Below are 19394 nucleotides of genomic sequence, written 5' to 3'. Positions count from 1 at the left end.
GTAAAAGTTAGCGAGGTTTAAAAATCGTAAAAACCGCGCATGCGCAGATCGATCTCCTCTCCTGCCAGTCTGCGCCGTGCGAATTAGTCTCTTCTCCTGTCGCTCAGAGGTAGGGTCCGGCCCCGTCCTGTCCCATTGCGTCTTTACTGGAGCTGAGGCAGGCTGGCGGAGGTCTCCAACCAGATACAATTTCCGGAGGGACCGGAAGCGGCCGACCTGGCGCGGCGATGTCGCCAAACGGAAAGTTTGTTGATGTCGCAAAAACGGAGAGGAGTTAAGGAGGGAGTGACTGGGGGTAGGGGAAAGGAAAGGTGGGGGAGGGATTGGGGGAGGGTAGGGGGAGGGGGGAAAGAAGATGGGGGAGGGGGGAGTAGAGGAGGGGGGAGTGCGGTAGGTCGGGAGTGGGGAATAGAGGGAGAGGAAGGCAGTGGGGGAGGTGAGGAGGGATAGCGGGGGGGGGGGTATATGGGAGGTGAAGCGTGGCGGACGTCAGGGACAGAGGGATAGGATGGGGGTAGAGAGGTGAGAGGAAGGAGGGAGGGAGTGACTGAGAGTAGGGGAAAGCAGAGGGAGAGAGAGGTGAGCGAGGGATTGGGGGAGGGGAGGAGGAGAGAGGAAAGAAGAGGGAGGGTGAAGAGGAGGGGGAGAGAGAGCTAGGGATGAGGGGAAATGAGGTGCACCTGTGCAGTTGGGGGCTATGGGTGAGTGGTGGAATATTACGTTGGGGGACCAAGCCTCCTGTGTGAGAACGGCCCAACGGGTCCCATTTAGTCTAGTGTCATATTGAAGCTCTGCCCAATATTTATATTGGAGAATTATCTGATTATTTTGCATTGTTTCTCTATCCAGCCGGAAAGTATGGCAATACATTTTAACATAGTACAACTTAATGTGATATTTTAAATAATATGTTCCAGAAGCAAATATATTGGATTCTTAGATTTAGTGTCTCAGCAGTCATTGTGTTAAAATTAAAAGGTACACAAAAATGCTGGGGAAACTCAGCAGGTGCAGCAGCATCTATGGAGTGAAGGAGATGTTAAAATTAGAACTGGAAGAAAGGAAGCCACATAAATCTGCCTTTGTTGATTGTATGATCTCATTCATGAATTATTGAACAGAATTATTGGAATGTTGCCATCTTTTTGTTATTTCTTCCAATGTTCTCTTTCTATTCTCTGACATTTCATCCATTGAGAGGGGGCAGCCACTTCTGAACTGAGAAGTGGACATAATCTAAAGGAGTTCTATCAAATTCCTGCTTCAATGTGAATCTGATTAAGATATAGGAATGAACGCTTCCATGACCTCATTCCGATGAATAATAGTTGTTTTTTAGAGTGTGTTAAGTGGAATAGGACCAAAAGAGACAGCATGTTCGGCATAGACATGGTGGGCTAAAGGACATGTTATTTGTGTTGAACTGTTTTGTGTTCCGTGAGCGAGCTTGAAAGGTAGAATCAGCAAAAGGCTGTGTTCTTGTGGAAGGGGAGAGAACGGTGAATCATAACTGAGCTTCGTACTGTCTTCACCCAACAGGCTTGAACATTTCCAGCAGCCTGTCACTGATGTGCTGAACTGAATTGCCTCTCATAAATGTTTGAATTGAAATATGTGCTGCTATCCTTGGTCCTCTATAATGAAAAGAAAACTGAGCCAGGATCAACAGTGTTCTTCCCTTTGGAAACTACAATGTAAATAACGATGGAGAATTTCTTATTTTAAGCATATTTGAGTATAGGAGCAGGGAGGTTCTACTGCAGTTGTACAGGGTATTGGTGAGACCACACCTGGAGTATTGTGTACAGTTTTGGTCTCCAAATCTGAGGAAAGACATTCTTGCCATAGAGGGAGTACAGAGAAGGTTCACCAGACTGATTCCTGGGGTGTCAGGACTTTCATATGAAGAAAGACTGGATAGACTCGGCTTGTACTCGCTAGAATTTAGAAGATTGAGGGGGATCTTATAGAAACTTACAAAATTCTTAAGGGGTTGGACAGGCTAGATGCAGGAAGATTGTTCCCGATGTTGGGGAAGTCCAGGGCAAGGGGTCACAGTTTAAGGATAAAGGGGAAATCCTTTAAACATAAGTCCAAAAAACATTTTTCACACAGAGAGTGGTGAATCTCTGGAACTCTCTGCCACAGAAGGTAGTTGAGGGCAGTTCATTGGCTATATTTAAGAGGGAGTTAGATGTGGCCCTTGTGGCTAAAGGGATCAGGGGGTATGGAGAGAAGGCAGGTACAGGATACTGAGTTGGATGACCAGCCATGATCATATTGAATGGCGGTGCAGGATCGAAGGGCCGAATGGCCTACTCCTGCACCCATTTTCTATGTTTCTATGTTTCTATTTGTAACTATTGCACCTGTTGATGGCCAGAATATGAAGAGTTGCCTACAATTTAAACCCTTCCATTGTTATAACAGAAATGATAGAAAATTGAACAAGAGATGGGCAGAATTGCATTTTTCTTTAAAATTAAATAGGGAGACCGTTTATTGATATAATTTGATTATTTACCTTCTGGCATTTTTACTGATGAAATTCAGTGCAATTATGTGTCATTTCACCAGATTAGTAAATCAAAGATTGAAAATCAAATAACTGGAGGTGCCAGAAATCAGAAATAAGAATCATTGCCGAAGATATTCAGTAGGTCAGACATAATAGTTTAATGTCAAAGGCTTTTCATCAGAACTGGAGAAATGATCTGACACTTTTTCAGTTCTAATGAAAGGTAATTGGACTGCAACATTAACTCTATTTCCCCCTCCACATATGTCACCTTGACCTGTTGAGTATTTCTGCCATTTGTTGTTTTTAGTTTCTAGTAATCCAAATGGGGATAAATTCAGGGGAACCAAGTTTAAATGTCACAATAGAAGTTACCGTATGTAAGCTATTTTAAATCCCTCAACTTCATCTGGGGAATCAGGCTCAATCTGTAGTATCACAGGTGAAAAAATGCTGAAGCTTTGGAGAGTATTCAGCATGGAATTTCAGCATGGAATTTTTTGCCAGATTTAATAGCAACGATGTGGGAGTTCAGTAATATGAATCAGAGACCACTTTCTTTAGAAAAGGGATTAAAAGTAGATTTACTTGAAAGTTCAAAATGCCATTGAGACAGGGAGAGAACTATGAAATTGAAAAATGAGGCTAGCCTTGATTAAACCAAGCATGGTCTTCAAATTTATGATGGAGATGCCAGAGCAGATGTAAAAAGATTTACCAGGAACTCCAAAAGCATAAAAAGAGACGGCTTGAGATGGTCCAGTGAAAATCTTTGAACCTAGACAATGTTTTACTATAATATTTTTCCATTTGTGCACAACAGCCACACTACTGGCCAGTAATTTAACATTGCCACAATAAATGAAATAGGAATTTCAGAGTAAACTTATTTTCCCAGTGAAGGGGAAGCAGAGTGATGCATCGTGGAGCTATTATTTCAAAGGTTTCAAAGGGTTTTTTATTGTCACGTGTACCAAGGTACAGTGTTATGCGAATTACCATACAGCCATACAAAAAAAGCAACAAGACACACAACTACATAAAAGTTAACATAAACATCCACCACAGTGGATTCCCCACTGTGATGGAAGGCAATGAAGTCTAATCTTTTTCCCTCATTTTTCTCCTGCGGTCGGGCAGTCGAACCATCCGTCGGGGCGATCGAAGCTTCCACTGCCGGCGGTCGAAGCTCCCGCGTGGCGTCGAAGCCCCCACGTCAGGGCAATCGAAGCTCCCGCGTCGGGGCTCGGTCGAAGCTCCTGCGGCTTGGAGTTCCCGATGTCGGTCTCTAACCAGAGACCACGAGCTCCACGATGTTAATGTCTGCAGGCACCTGCGGTAGAGCTCAGAGGTCTAGAGATTGCGGGCTCTGTGGTGTTAAGTCTGCAGGCACCCGCGGTGAAGCTCTCGAAATCGGTCTCCAGCAAAGGCTGCCAACTCCTTGATGTTAGGCTGCAGTGTGTCCGGAGATATGATACTGAGAAAAAATCATATCTCCGTCGAGGTAAGAGATTTGAAAAAGTTTCCCCCAACCTCCTCCCCCACCCCCCACATAAATCAAGCTAAAGAACTCTAAAAACATACATTTAACACATACTAAAGAGACAACGAAGAAAGGGACAGACAGACTGTTGGCGAGGCAGCCATTGCTGGTGCCACCAGAGACCATATTAAAACCTGCCCTTGGGTGCTGCCTATATAAAGTTTGCACATTTTCACTGTGACTGTGTGGATTTATCCCAGACATAGAGCTTTCTTCCCAAATCCCAAAGATGTGTAAGTTTGGAGATTACTTTGGCCAATGCAAATTGCCTCTAATATGTAGTTTAGTAGTAGAATCTTGGATAAGTTGAAAAAAGGGCAGGTAAATATGTTTTTAAAGAATTAATGTAGGATTAGAGTAAATGGATGATTAGTGCGGACTTGGATGGCCTGAAGGGTTTGTTTCTGCTCATGACTCCATGACACTCCCAGTGAGTGGCAGAGGTGAAGGATAGAAATGTATTTAAGAGGATGCTGGGTCAGCATAGCAGGGAATAAAAAGCAGGGATGACAGTGTTAACTGAAGGAAGTCTGTGAGTTTGGACTTGTTATTGCAGAGTCGAGTGTTTCAGAGTAGAATGACCAATGTTAGATATTAGGTAAAATGAGAAGTGTCTTTGGGAGGAGTTTTGTTAATCTGCAACGGTAGATTTATGGTAATTGGAGAAAGAGCTGAGAAAAGATATTTAAAAGATGTAATAAAGCTGAGGAGAATTGTTTATGTAAAGCAAGTTTCTTTGATATGCACTTCACTGCTTGAAATGAAAGGTGAATTAGATGCATACTTGATGCATACCAGGATACATATATATTTGGGAGGGGAGGGGGAGAGCAAGGCAGTGAAATTAGTTGGATAGTTCTTTTATTGATGCTATGGGCCAAATCGCTTCATAATAGTTTTTTGGTTGTGTAATTTTCATCAGGAATTATTGCATTTAAAATATGAAATATACTTACATGTACAAGTATTCTTTTATTTTATAACATAGACATTTGAAGTTTAACAGAAAATTCTGGATTAGGTTAACATTTCTCATATTTTTTACAAATTTCAGTGTGGTGGAAAGTATCTTGTTCATACCTGAGATCTGCCAGAGCTAACCCAAAATTGGCTTGGTAATAGTACGCAGAGGGTACTGTGGGAAGGTTGCTTTTCTGATTGTTCATCTGTGACCAGTGGTGTAACATAAAGATTGGAGCAGGGACCGTTGGTATTTGTGGTGACATGAGAGTTAATGTCGGTGGTATGATGAGTAAGTTTGCAGATGATATGAGAATTGGTGGTGTTGTTTACAAATACACAGGACTAGATGTTAAAAGTCCAAAGTGCCAAATATCAAATTACTCCCGATGGTGATGGGAGCCTTCTGCACTCACCTATGCTCCTCCGATGTTGAGAAAGGCTAGGCAGACACGTCATTGGGGTTATCCAGTGGGCACCTACTTTCATCGACGTTTCGCTGATTGAACCCACGACGTCTCCAGTCGGCTCAGCGGTGCATTCTGGCGTCCCAGAACCACCCCCCTCTGCATCTGTCTAGTCGGTTATTTGGGAGACCAAATGGGGTCTTTCCTCTTCAGCCAGAGCCACTGGCTACTCCGCTCTGCCACCCGTGATGTTTCTTTGATGGCCTGGAGTAGACCTTGTCCGCTGATCCCCAGGTCCTTCATCAGTCTTAAGGTAGATGTTGCCACGAATCCTCGACATCCAACTTCTACCGGGCAGATCTTAGCTCGACAGCCCGGTAGAAGTTGGATATGAGAATTGGTGGTGTTGAAGATAGCAAGGAAAGTTGTCCAAGGCCACAGCATGTTATATATTCTCTGTAAAGCTGGAGCCGAGGAGAGTCTGGAAATGCTTTCCTTGGAATGAAGGAGGCTGAGGGTGCTGATAATTTATCGTATAAAGAGCTATGAAATCCTGATAATGTTGGTGATCAGTCTTTTTCCACCAGTAGGGGAGTCTAAAACTGGAGGGCATAGATTTCAGGGAATGGGAAACATTTTAAAGGGGATCTAAAGGGGCACGTTTTTCTCACGGACTGGTGAGCATATGGAATGAGCAGCCAGTGATAGAGGAGGGTATAAGTACGTACTGGTGATATCCCTTCAATTCTTTGACTTACCACCTTTAGCTAGACCAAATCTCACAAGCATATAGAATGTAAAGGATCACTGCTGCCTGGTACACAATGGATTTTGTGCCTAGTTTTGAATCTTCAAACACCCTTGTACTCAGTTGCTAAAGGCGAACCCAGTTAACAGAAAGCATTAGTGAAATACATCTTTGGTATCTGTATTTTCAGAGGGTGGCTTCTGAGGTGTGGGAAGTGTTTCAGTTTAGATTCATACCGGCAAAGGACAGAGATTGTACTGTGGGCTAAAAACAAAGTGTTGGAGTAACTTAGCGGGCCAGGTAGCATCTGTGGAGGGAATGGACAGACAACGTTTTGGGTCATGACTTCTTTTCAGACTAATTGTAGTAATGTCCCAAGATCCCAGCATCTGCAATCTATTGCACAGTGGGAATAAGTGGAAGAGAAAGATTGTTTCAGTATAATGCCTATTCTCTTGTATGCTTCAGCAAATGTGTAGAAACATAGAAACATAGAAAATAGGTGCAGGGGTAGGCCATTCGGCCCTTTGAGCCAGCATCGCCATTCAATATGATCATGGCTGATCATCCTAAATCCTAAATCATTCTTGCTTTCTCCCCATATCCCTTGATTCTGCCTCAGAGGGCGGTGGAGGCAGGTTCTCTGGATGCTTTCAAGAGAGAGCTAAATATGGCTCTTAAAAATAGCGGAGTCAGGGGATATGGGGAGAAGGCAGGAACGGGGTACTGATTGGGGATGATCAGGTATGATCACATTGAATGGCGGTGCTGGCTCGAAGGGCCGAACGGCCTACTCCTGCACCTATTGTCTATTATCTATTCCATTAGCCGTAAGAGCTAAATCTAACTCTCTTTTGAATAGTTCGAGTGAATTGGCCTCCACTGCCTTCTGTGGCAGAGAATTCCACAGATTCGCAACTCTCTGGGTGAAAAACTTTTTCCTCATCTCAATCCTAAATGGTCTACCCCTTATTCTTAAACTGTGACCCCCTGGTTCTGGACTCCCCCAACATGGGGATCATTTTTTCTGCATCTAGCCAGTCCAATCCCATAAGAATTGTATATGTTTCTATAAGATACCCTCTCATCCTTCTAAATTCCAGTGAATATAAACCCAGTCGATCCATTCATTCATCATATGTCAGTCCCGCCATCCTGGTGAACCTTACGCTGCACTCCCTCAATAGCAAGAATGTCCTTCCTCAAATTAGGAGTCCAAAACTGCACACAATACTCCAGGAGTGGTCTCACCAGGGCCCTGTACAACTGCAGTAGGAACTCCTTGCTCCTATACTGAAATCCTCTTGCAATGAAGGCCAACTTGCCATTCGCTTTCTTCACTGCCTGCTGTACCTGCATGCTTACTTTCAGTGGCTGATGTACAAGGCCACCTAGGTCTCATTACACCTCCCCTTTTCCTAATCTGACACCATTCAGATAATAATCTGCCTTCTTGTTCTTCAATGTAAATTAAATAGATTATTCGATTCTCATCCAGAGCAGGTGTACAAGAGGGATTTAAAAAAAAATTTCAAAATAAACTTTATTCAGTAAATAAATGTATACAATACGTGAACCGTCCGACATTTTCAGAGGCTATACAAATTGTTCAATAGTGTTTATACATTTTTCAGATTTCACAAATCTGTCCCCCACCCATGCCACTCATGTGGCCCCCTGGCATGGAATCTCTTCCCTTATTTTGAGGGGCGGCTCCACCACACCCTGCCCCCCATGTCCAGCAGCAGACGGACCCTAGACTGTGGTCCTCCCCCACCGAGCCTTGGCGTTGGCTGCACCGAGCTTCAGTGCGTCCCTCAGCATGTACTCCTGCAGTCTGCAGTGGGCCAGTCGGCAACATTTCCCCACATACATCTCGCTCTGCTGGGTGGTCAACAATGCTCGGTCAGACCACAGAGCGTCTTTCACCGAGTTGATGATCTTCCAGCAGCACTCGATGTCAGACTCTGAATGTGTCCCTGGGAACAGTCCGTAAATCACAGTCCTCTGTGACGGAGCTGTTCGGGATAAAGCATGCCAGGGACCCTTGCATACTTCTCTAGACTCTCTTTGCTAACCCACACTCTGCGAAGAGGTGGGCAACCGTCTCCTCTCCATAGCAGCCATGCCGAGGGCCACGTGCGCTGGTAGTGAGGTTCTGACGGTGCAGGAAGGATCGGACTGGGAGGGCTCCCCTCACCGCCAGCCAAGCCAAGTCATGGTGCTTGTTGGTCAGTTCTGACGATGTTGCATTTTGGGCAGTCTGCTCTGGGAACCACGCCACCGGATCTATCGAGTCCTTTCCCTTCCATGCTGACCACTGCCCAATGGACATGTGGTCAAAGGTGTTGGTCCGGAATAACCTTTCCACAAATGACAGATGGGGCGGCAATGTCCAGCTGACAGGCACATTGCATGGCATCTGCGCCAGGCCCATCCATCGCAACACCGGGGACAGGTAGAACCTCAGCAGGTAGTGACACTTGGTGCCCACGTGCCTTGGCTCTACACTCCGCCTGATGCAGCCACACACGAAGGTGGCCATCAGAGTGAGGGCGACGTTGGGCACGCATTTACCCTGTTGTCTGCTGACTTGTACATTGTGGCCCGTCGCACCCGGTAAATAGGGTCAAAAATAAAAAGGAAGCATGTGTAAAGTTAGGAAGATAAAATCTGACAGGACCTTTGAGGAATATAAAGAAAGCAGGAAAGAACTCAAGCAAGGAATAAGGAGATCCAGAAGGAACCACTAAATGTCATTGGCAAGTTTGGTTAAAGAGAATTCCAAGGCATTCAGTTCAGTTTAGTTTATTGTCATGCATACGGAGTTACAGTGAAATACTTTTGTTACATGATTTTCTACATATCACTAAACTCAAGCAAACCTAAGGTATGGGTTGGACCATGATTTGTCACCTATCCTCACTGATTGTGGACTGTTGGTCAGGAAGTCGAGAATTCATTTGCAGAGGGGAGTGCTGACTCCAAATTCCATGACTGTAGATGGCCTTGGTTGTGATAATGGTATTAAAAGCAGACAATAGAAGTTGATTGAATAGGAGTCTGAAGGGCCTGTCCCATGAGCATGCGGCAAGCGCGACCAAACCGGAAGCGGGGGCCGCGCGGAGGTCGAGTGATCCCCTACGAGTTGACGTGAAGTTCGAGCGAAGTTCGCTGCGTATGACGTCGAGACTCTGCCTATGCCTGTCGAGGCGGTGTGTACGGTCTCAGGCCGTTGCCGCGTGGAATTTTTGGACTGTGTCAGTTTTTCGGTGCCCCGCGCAATGTCGGGACCAGCTCCGCACAATTCCATACGGCTCCGGCGATCGAAGTGGGACCGGCCCTGTGAGGCCGTACGGCTCAAGCGACCGCGTTAGGTCGCACTTGCCGCATGGAGTCGCATGCTCGTGGGACAGGCCCTTGATGTAGGTGTCCTCCTTATCCATGCATTCCAGGGATTGAGTGTAGGGCCAGAGATGGCATCAGCCGTGGACCTGTTGTGACAGTAGACAAACTGCAATGCATCAAGGCTGAGTGGTAGACTGGAGTAAATATATGTCATGACCTGTCACTGCCTCAGAAAAGCAGTCAACATAATTGAGGACTGCTCACACTCTGATTAATCTGTTTTCTCCCCTCTCCCGTTTGACAGAAGATACAACTTGAAAGCCTGCACCACTAGATTTAAGAAAAGCTTGTTCCCACTGTTATCAGCACCTCTCATAAACTGAGGGTGAATTTCCAGATTATCCATCTGTCTGGTTCTGGCCCTTGTATTTATTTTAACTGCACTTTCTCTGTAGTTGTAACACTATTCTGCATTCAGTTTATTTTCCCTTTTGCATTGCCTGATGTACTCATGTATATGATTTACCTGGGTGACGTGCATTTATAGAATTGGAGAATTGTAAGATTAATGTTGGATATGATATATTTTGCTTGGGAATTTTTAGATCACGAAAAGGCTGGTGTTGGGTGTCTGGAAGACCATTAAGGTGGATAGGTCCCCAGAGCCTGACAGATCTCTCCCAGTTTATTGAGAGAGGCAAGAGAGGTGATTGCAAGGGGCCTTGATAAAGATCTCTGTGATGTTCCAGGGGGCTGGAACGTTGCCAATGTCGTTCCCTTGTTTTAAGAAGAGATAATCCAGGAAATTAGTGGCAGGTCAGCTTCACATCTGGGGGAGGGAAGTTTTGGAAATTATTCTTATAGATAGAATGATTAGAGGGAACTGCAGATGCTGGAAAATCGAAGGTAGACAAACATGCTGGAGAAATGTTGTCTACCTTTGATTTGCCAGCATCTGGAGTTCCTTCTTAAACATTTTGTTTACTCCACTGCAAAATCTCAAGGTATGCCTATTTTGAAGACATTCTCCTCCTCCTGCTCAGTTTCTCCAGCATTTTTGTCTACTTTATGGATAGAATGTACTTCCATTTGGAAGAGAGTGGGCTAATTGGGGACAGTCAACATTGGTTTTATATGGAGCAGGTCATGTCTTACACACTGGTTTGTGTTTCTTGAAAAGTTGATGAAGGTGATTAATGAGGGTAGGGGTGGATGGTGCCTACAAGGCATTTGAAAACGTCCCTCATGGGGAGCTGATCCAGAAGATTAAGGATGCATGGACTCCATGGCAACTTGGTAGTTTGGATTACAAATGGGCTTGCACATTGAAGATAGAGGTTAAAGGTGGAAGGTTGTGATTCTGGTTGGATATCTGTGATCAGTGATGTTCCACAAGCATCAGTGCTGGGACCTTTGATATTTATGATTATATAAAAATGACTTGGATATAAATGTAGATGGGATAGTTACAGCGTTTTCACACATCAAAAGAATCGAGTGGTAAAGAAGGCTTTTGGTAAGTTTGCTTATTGTCAGCATATTGCCGGATAGTCATGTTGCAAATTTATAAAACTTTGGTGAGGGTGCACATGGAGTATTGTGTGTAGTGCCATCATTCACCCCATTACAGGAAGGACATGGAGCATTTGGATTATGTGCGGAAGAGGTGTACTAGGATGCTGCGTAGTTTAGAGGGTACAACTAGCTGTAAGGAGGTACACAAAAATGCTGGAGAAACTCAGCGGGTGCAGCAGCATCTATGGAGCGAAGGAAATAGGCGACGTTTCGGGCCGAAACCCTTCTTCAGACTGATGGGGGGTGGGGGGGGAGAAGGAAGGAAAAGGGGAGGAGGAGGAGCCCGAGGGCGGGCGGATAGGAGGAGACAGCTAGAGGGTTAAGGAAGGGGAGGAGACAGCAAGGGCTAGCAAAATTGGGAGAATTCAATGTTAATGCCATCCGGACGCAAGGTCCCCAGGCGGAATATGAGGTGCTGTTCCTCCAATTTCCGCTGTTGCTCACTCTGGCAATGGAGGAGACCCAGGACAGAGAGGTCGGATTGGGAATGGGAGGGGGAGTTGAAGTGCTGAGCCACCGGGAGGTCAGGTTAGTTATTGCGAACTGAGCGGAGGTGTTCGGCGAAATGATCGCCCAATCTACGCTTAGTCTCCCCGATGTAAATCAGCTGACACCTAGAGCAGAGGATGCAGTAGATGAGCTTGGAGGAGATGCGGGTGAACCTTTTTGTCGCACCTGGAACGATTGCTTGGGTCCTTGAATGGAGTCGAGGGGGGAGGTGAAGGGACAGGTGTTGCATTTCTTGCGGTTGCAGCGGAAAGTACCCGGGGAGGGGGTGGTGCGGGAGGGAAGGGAAGAATTGACAAGTGAGTTGCGGAGGGAGCGGTCTTTGCGGAAGGCAGACATGGGGGGAGATGGGAAGATGTGGCGAGTGGTGGGGTCACGTTGGAGGTGGCGGAAATGGCGGAGGATTATGTGTTGTATTTGCCGGTTGGTGCGGTGTTGCGAGTGCGGGGATGGGGAGAGAGGGCAGTGCTGCGGGGTATGGAAGAGACCCTGGTGCGAGCCTCATCTATGGTGGAGGAGGGGAATCCCCGTCCCCTGAAGAACGAGGACATTTCTGATGCCCTGGTATGGAACGTCTCATCCTGGGAACAGATGCGGCGCAGGCGGAGGAATTGGGAGTAGGGGATGGAGTCTTTACAGGGGGCAGGGTGGGAAGACGTGTAGTCCAGATAGCCATGTGAGTCAGTGGGTTTGTAATGTATGTCGGTCAGGAGTCTGTCCCCTGCGATGGAGATGGTGAGGTCAAGGAATGGTAGGGAAGTGTCGGAAATGGTCCAGGTGTATTGGAGTGCCGGGTGGAAGTTGGTGGTGAAGTGGATGAAGTCAGTCAGTTGTGTGTAGGTGCAAGAGGTGGCCCCAAAGCAGTCGTCAATGTAACGGAGATAGAGGTCGGGGATGGGGCCCTGGTACGTATTGAACAAGGATTGTTCAACGTACCCGACAAAGAGGCAGGCGTAGCTGGGGCCCATGCGTATTCCCATAGCTACGCCTTGGGTTTGGAGGAAATGGGAGGAGTCAAATGTAAAGTTGTTGAGGGTGAGGACCAACTCCGCTAAGCGGAGGAGAGTGTCAGTGACTGGGTATAGGTTGCTCCTCTGGTCGAGGAAGAACCGGAGGGCTTTGAGGCCATCCTGGTGGGGGATGGAGGTGTAGAGTGACTTGACATCCATGGTGAAAATGAGGGGGTGAGGGCCTAGAGAGTGGAATGCGTGGAGGCGGCGGAGAGTGTCTGAGGTGTCTAGAACATAGGTAGGAAGGGAATTGACCAAGGGTGATAGGATGGAGTCAAGGTATGTGGAGATGAGTTCGGTGGGGCACGAACAGGCAGAGACAATGGGTCTGCCGGGAGAGCCGGGTTTGTGGATTTTGGGGAGAAGGTAGAAACGGGCCGTGCGGGGCTGGGGAACGATGAGGTTGGAAGCTTGGTCGGGCAGGGCGTGGGAATTGATGAAGTCGGTGATGGTGTTAGAAATGGTGGCCTGGTGCTCGTCAGTGGGGTCATGGTCCAAGGGTAAGTAGGAGGAGGTGTCCGAGAGTTGGCGCGTGGCCTCAGCTTTGTAGAGATCGACGCGCCAGCCTACCACGGCACCTCCCTTGTCGGCTGGTTTGATGACCCAATCTGGGTTTTTGCGGAGTGATTCAATGGCAGTGCGTTCAGGGGGGGAAAGATTAGAGTGAGACAGGGGAGTAGAGAAGTTGAGGCGGTTGACGTCGCGGCGGCAGTTCTGGATAAAGAGTTCCAGAGCCGGGACTTTACGAGGGGGGTTCCACGAGGAGGGGGTGTGTTGGAGACGGGAAAAAGGGTCATCATTGGGGGGCGAGGACTCCTTCCCATGGAAGTGCGCTGTGAGGCGGGGACGACGGTAGCTGTAAAGAGGGGCTGGTCAAACTGGGATTGTTTTCTCTGGAGTATTGGGGATTCCAAGTCTTTCACAGGGGCTGGTTATGGCAGACATCAGAGAGCTCCTGACATTGTGGATGCTCTGGAGCTCCTGCTGTCTACAAAGACGCTTCCCAGTGACGTTTTCTTGAGAAGATGTTCGGGGAAGAGAAGGATCAAACTTGAGAGGTCAATGAAAAGAAGAGAGGGTGGGTAGGTTGCTTAGCTGCTGTCTTGACCAGATCTATCTGACCTGCAGACAAGCTGTTAGATATGTTTAAGATGGGTGGGATATGGTGGCTCGGGACTCCAGAGGAAATCTAACAATACCTCTGCCATTGTATCAATACCATTATATTCCCAGTCCTCTTCCACAAAATGGCATGAATCCCTCAGGCATTTATCCAATTATAAATGTAAAGGTAAATTGCAGGCATAGTTATTAGAACTGTGCTTGATTGAGATTTCAAATTCCTCACATCCACTAATAATCGACTTTTATGGAAGTACCTTGAGTTTCGAACATCATTTGCATGAGTGGCCACATTTAAGCTCTCACCATGCAGTGTGTAGGGAGGATGGATGCCCATTTGATACTGATTTGAAGATGAAGAGTGATTTTTTAGATTGACACAAAAAGCTGGAGTAACTTTCAGGTGGGATTTCGGGTCGAGTCCCGTCAGACGCGTTTAGATGCTGTTCAAGCTAAACTTGAAAGAGGCCTGGCAGAACTTTTATAAATACGTACAATTGCTAATTTGATTTATTTGGTGATTTGCTCATTACTTTGTTCATACAGTTGGGGGTCTATTGTGCTGGACTTTGTTTATAATCAAAAATGAAATATTATTTCTTCATGGCTAGTGTTGAAAATGTTTATAGAAGTATTCTTTAATAACAATTATTGTGACTCTTTTCATTCTCTTGATTAATGTTTGCCTCCTTTCTTTCTCTCCTGTTTTCCATTTCTCTTTGCTATGCTTCCTTGGATGCTGTCTGAAAGGAGGACAAAGTGGTTAGATTTCATGATTTTCTATTTTAATTTTTATTAATCTATTATTAACAAAGGAGTAATGTAAAATGTAACATTTGATTTGGTTCTTAAAGTGTTGAAGAAATATACCTGTTAGAATTTGTTGTTAATCTGATGTTGGGGGTCTATTGTGCTGGACTTTGCTTTAATTTTGTTTAGGAATCAGAATAGGAATGTCATGCTAGGAAATGCAGTGCTTTGCCATTTCAGGCACCAACCAAGAATTTCCAAGTCAGGTGTAACCTAAACCATTGGGAGGTATCCTTCTGCTCATTGATCAGCGCTATCTAAGCCCCATAGATAGAGCACCGGGCCCTGATTATTGAGACACCACCCACCTATGCAAGTTTGGGGCTGTCCTCTGAGATAGCACAGTATCATTAACCATTGCACCATCTGGTTCATTCTACATATTCTAACCATTTGCACAGACTCAGTCATACAGCATGGAAACGGGCCATTCGGTCCACCACATCAAAGGTTTCAAAGGTCTGTTGTTGTCATGTGTACCAATTAAGGTGTAGTGATATGCAAATCGCACCTATCCATGCCTACCAGTGGGGTCATCCTTTTTTATCCCTTCTTCCAGCACGAGGTCTATAGACGTCTATGCTTGGGTGATTCAAGTGCTTGTCCAGATGCTTCTTAACTGCTGTCAGTGACTGCATTTATCACTCTCATAGGCACTGCATTGCAGATACTCACCACACTCTGGATGAAAAAGGTCCCCCTCAGATTTCCTTAAAATCTCTTAACTCTTACCCTAAATTTATGTTTGCCCGTGTTCTCTGATCTTAGCTATCACTGACGTGGGGAAAGGTTTCTTGCAGTCCCCTCATATAATCTGCATTTAAAAAAAACACACAATATAAATACCAGTGCCTCATACAGTTTGATTTATGATTATCGGGTATTGATAGAAATTACACCTCATTGTTTGGTTACTTAAATAGTGTTTTTTATGTTAATTCTCAGGAACATAACTGTAGATCATTGAGAGGTAGAATGTTATTGTCATTTGCTGGTCCAAAAGTTTGCATCATTAATAGGAAGTGTATCATTCATACATTCTGGTCAGCTTGTATTTCCAGGGCTCGGAGTCTGCTCGGGGGGTGGATGAGCAGCTGGAGCAATTGCTAGTGGTGTCTGTTGTTGAATGGGCTGGGGTGATGAAAATAAATCGGAAAACAGATGACAGTACCTCTTTAAAAAAAGTCACAGATAGTAGGTATGTTACAAAACCTACCTGAATCGCCATTGGGAATCTGCCCTCAGCCATGTTGGCGATTTTGGCGCTGTTTGGAGGGGGCGGGTTTAAAACGCGATTTTTACTAGGCTGTACTAATCGCACATGTTCAGCCTAGTAAATCATTAACGAAAAATCGCTGCAAGACCCGGTCGCAAAAGGTATTATTAGTTTTATAGGCCTCGATAATATAGTTATAATAGTCTTAAAATTACTGTTTTATTCCGTGACCTCTCGCAGCCCCAGGGTTTTATAGAGCAAACAATTAAAGGTATGTACCTTATTTTTACATTAAATGGGGCATATATATAACCCTGTAATTAAAGTTTTCTATAGCGAATAGTTTATTTTGGGCTTTTTATATCCCGCAGTATTTTTCTCGGCATTTGAGGGCACTAATCTAGCGCGCTGTCAACATTCTAAACCAGCGCGTTCACAGAAACCCACTGGAAAGCCGATTTAAATGGGCATTTATTTACAGCAATTGAACACTAAATTCCTTCCATTTGGCCTATAAATTAATGTAAATTAGATATAAAAATCATGTTATATTGTGAATTATTTGTGAATAATCTTTGGACACTTAGGCTATTTAAAAATGTTAATCTTTCCTTAAGAAATGGCCTGTTGACTATCCAAGATCACAGCTTTTTTGTAATGTCCATTGAAAATCAATAGGGAACAAGATGCTAATTTCCGAGTATGAAAATGGCCATAACCTTTTTAATACTTGAGATATGAAAGTGAATTTGGTGTCAAATTAAACTTATTGTTATGCTTTATCTGATGGGATAAATTGCAGACTTGATTTTTAAAATCTCAAAATGTTGTAACATTGCTACAGATAGTAGCAGAAACATATATCCTGGAGGGGGAGAAGATCTAAGAAGTCCAATTGCTTAAATATACTTGTCTTATTATAACTTATGGTATTGACATGCAGTAAAACTCTGATAATCTGCTATCAACTATGTGGAAATCCCGCTGGCTCGCATCGGTTACATCAGAAAACGCGTGTCACGCTCCCTGCCCATTCGCCAGGGCTCTAGTTTCTGTGACCTCTGTCCATTCAGCCAGGCCTCCGTTCCTCGTCTTCACATGAAGCCTCTGGTTCCCACATTCTCTTAAACTCACCTGGTTTTGTTGGTCATGTATCCTTTAAATTTGAGGCACAAGAGACTGTAGATGCTGAAATCTGGAATACAAAGCAAACTGCTGGAGGAACTCAGCCAGTCAGGCATGGTGTGAAAGCAAAGTGTTGCCGCTCTGTCTTCTGTTTTGAAAGATCTGCTACAATCATGATTGATTCCAAGGTTCTTTGAATTGCGATTCATGCCCTCATCTACCTGTCGGAAGAATAGTGATAGTTAAAGATCGATTGGATGGAAATGGTTCCAGGTTCCTGGCTTCAAGCACTGGGAAACGTTTGCCCTCTGAGAGAACAAGCACATGTTATGGTTAGGAAGGAACTGCAGATGCTGGTTTAGACCAAAGCTAGAATCAGAATCAGCATCAGAATCAGAATTTATTTGGCAAGTATATTTTGCAACATACGAGGAATTTCACTGGCCAGGTCAGTCATACAATTAAAAGCAGCAGACTCACAAACAAACTTTAACATGAACACCCACCACAGTGACTCCTACACATTCCTCACTGTGATGGGAGGCGAAATCAAGTTAAAGTCCTTCCTTTTGTTCTTCCTCGGTCGGGGGCCTCGAGCCCTCCGTTGACGGAACGGTCTTGACTCCCGTAGTTGGCGGCATTTGGCCCTCCGCGTAGATGCGTTCAGCTACTGCATCGTGGGGTTGTCAGCTCCCCTGTGCCGGCCGATCGAATCTCTCGTCGGGGCTGGTCGAACCTTCTGCGGCGTTGGAACTCCCGACTAGCCACTCCCGAGAATGCGAGCCCTTGATGGTAAGTCCGCAGGCCGCGGTGGGAGCGATCCCAGGCAAGGGATCCGCTCCGATGTTAAATCCGCGCCCCGGGGTGGGGCTCACGACAGTCTGAGGAGGCCTCCAGCTCCAGCGATGGCAGGCCGCAGAGCCCGGAGAATGTGATCCGAAAAATTGATCACATCTCCGGGAAGTTAGGAACTTGAAAAAATGCTGGACAGGCAGCATCTCTGGAGAGAAGGAATGGGTGACGTTTCGGGTTGAGACCCTTCTTCAGACTAGCGAGGGATAAGGGAAACGAGAGATATAGATGATGATGTGGAGTGATAAAGAACAATGAATGAAAGATATGCAAAAAAGTAACGATGATAAAGGAAACAGGTTGTTGTTAGCTGTTTGTTGGGTGAAAACGGGAAGCTGGTGCGACTTTGGAGGAGACTAAGGACAGAAAGGTCTATGTGGGAATGGGAATACGATTAATAATCTATTTGAATGGTGCCAGGACAACATCTTGTCTCAAGGTAGCCTGAGGAGTTGATTGTTGACTTCATGAAGGAAAAGTCGAAGATCCATTAACCTGTCTTCATGGACAGAACATCAGTGGAGAGTTGACAACATCTATTTACGAGGTGTGCACATATCTGTCCTGTGCCCAGCACATTGTTGCAAATCACAAAGAAAGCTGATCCACGCCTCTACTTCCTAGGAAAATTGAGCAGATTCAGTCTGTCATCAAATACAGATCAAACTTTTACAGGTGTACGACAGAGAGCATACTGACAGATTGCATAACGGCATTCAGGTTCTTAAATCACATGTGCACAACACTAACCATAGCTACCATGATCTACTTTGGACTTTGTTTAGATTGCACTATGTGCTTCGGTCTGCACCATTGTGCCTTGGTTACCTAATATTATTGAATATTAATTTGTTGGATTACTAATTATTGTATTTTTGTTTGTTACTGCCTAAATGGGCCTGTAAAGCTTCATCAAGTAAGAATTCCATTCTTCCGTTGCAACTACAAATTTCAATTAAACTCTCTTGACTCCATTTAGTGCTTTGATTATCCCATTAAATGGTTTGGTAGTTTTGACATGATGGAGGTATCTTCATCATAATGATAAAAACTTCCCAAAATTCTCATGGTCAGATATTTTTGTAACAAGGGTTGATGGAACTTGGGAGATATACTGAAGCAGACACGGGAGATTGCAGATGCTGTAATCTGGAGCAACTAACAGTCTTAGAACTAGAATTAGAAGATTGACAATTAGAAGATTGAGGGGGGAATCTTATAGAAACTTACAAAATTCTTAAGGGTTTGGACAGGCTAGATGCAGGAACATTGTTCCCGATGTTGCGGAAGTCCAGAACAAGGGGTCACAGTTTAAGGATAAGGGGGCAACCTTTTAGGACCGAGATGAGAAAAACATTTTTCACACAGAGAGCGGTGAATCTGTGGAATTCTCTGCCACAGAATGTAGTTGAGGCCAGTTCATTGGCTATATTTAAGAGGGAGTTAGATGTGGCCCTTGTGGCTAAAGGGACCAGGGGGTATGAAGAGAAGGCAGGTATGGGATACTGGGTTGGATGATCAGCCATGATCATATTGAATGGCGGTGCAGGCTCGAAGGGTCGAATGGCCTACTCCTGCACCTATGTTTCTGCTAGAGCAGCAGATCTGTGAGGGTTAAGTGTTGGTCCTCAGATCTGTGAGAGGAAAGCACGT

The 19394-nt window shown here is 45.2% G+C and overlaps 1 protein-coding gene across 8 annotated transcripts in view; it reads left to right on the top strand.

Moving 5' to 3' along the window:
* The window catches only part of LOC129697485 (regulating synaptic membrane exocytosis protein 1-like), a 384892-nt gene that overhangs the window by 174351 nt on the left and 191147 nt on the right, over positions 1–19394 (top strand). The gene's annotated exons all lie outside the window — the stretch shown is intronic.

The sequence above is a fragment of the Leucoraja erinacea genome, chromosome 5 (genome assembly GCF_028641065.1).
Source record: "Leucoraja erinacea ecotype New England chromosome 5, Leri_hhj_1, whole genome shotgun sequence".
NCBI lineage: Eukaryota > Metazoa > Chordata > Chondrichthyes > Rajiformes > Rajidae > Leucoraja > Leucoraja erinaceus.
This window is presented reverse-complemented; position numbering and strand designations above follow the sequence as displayed.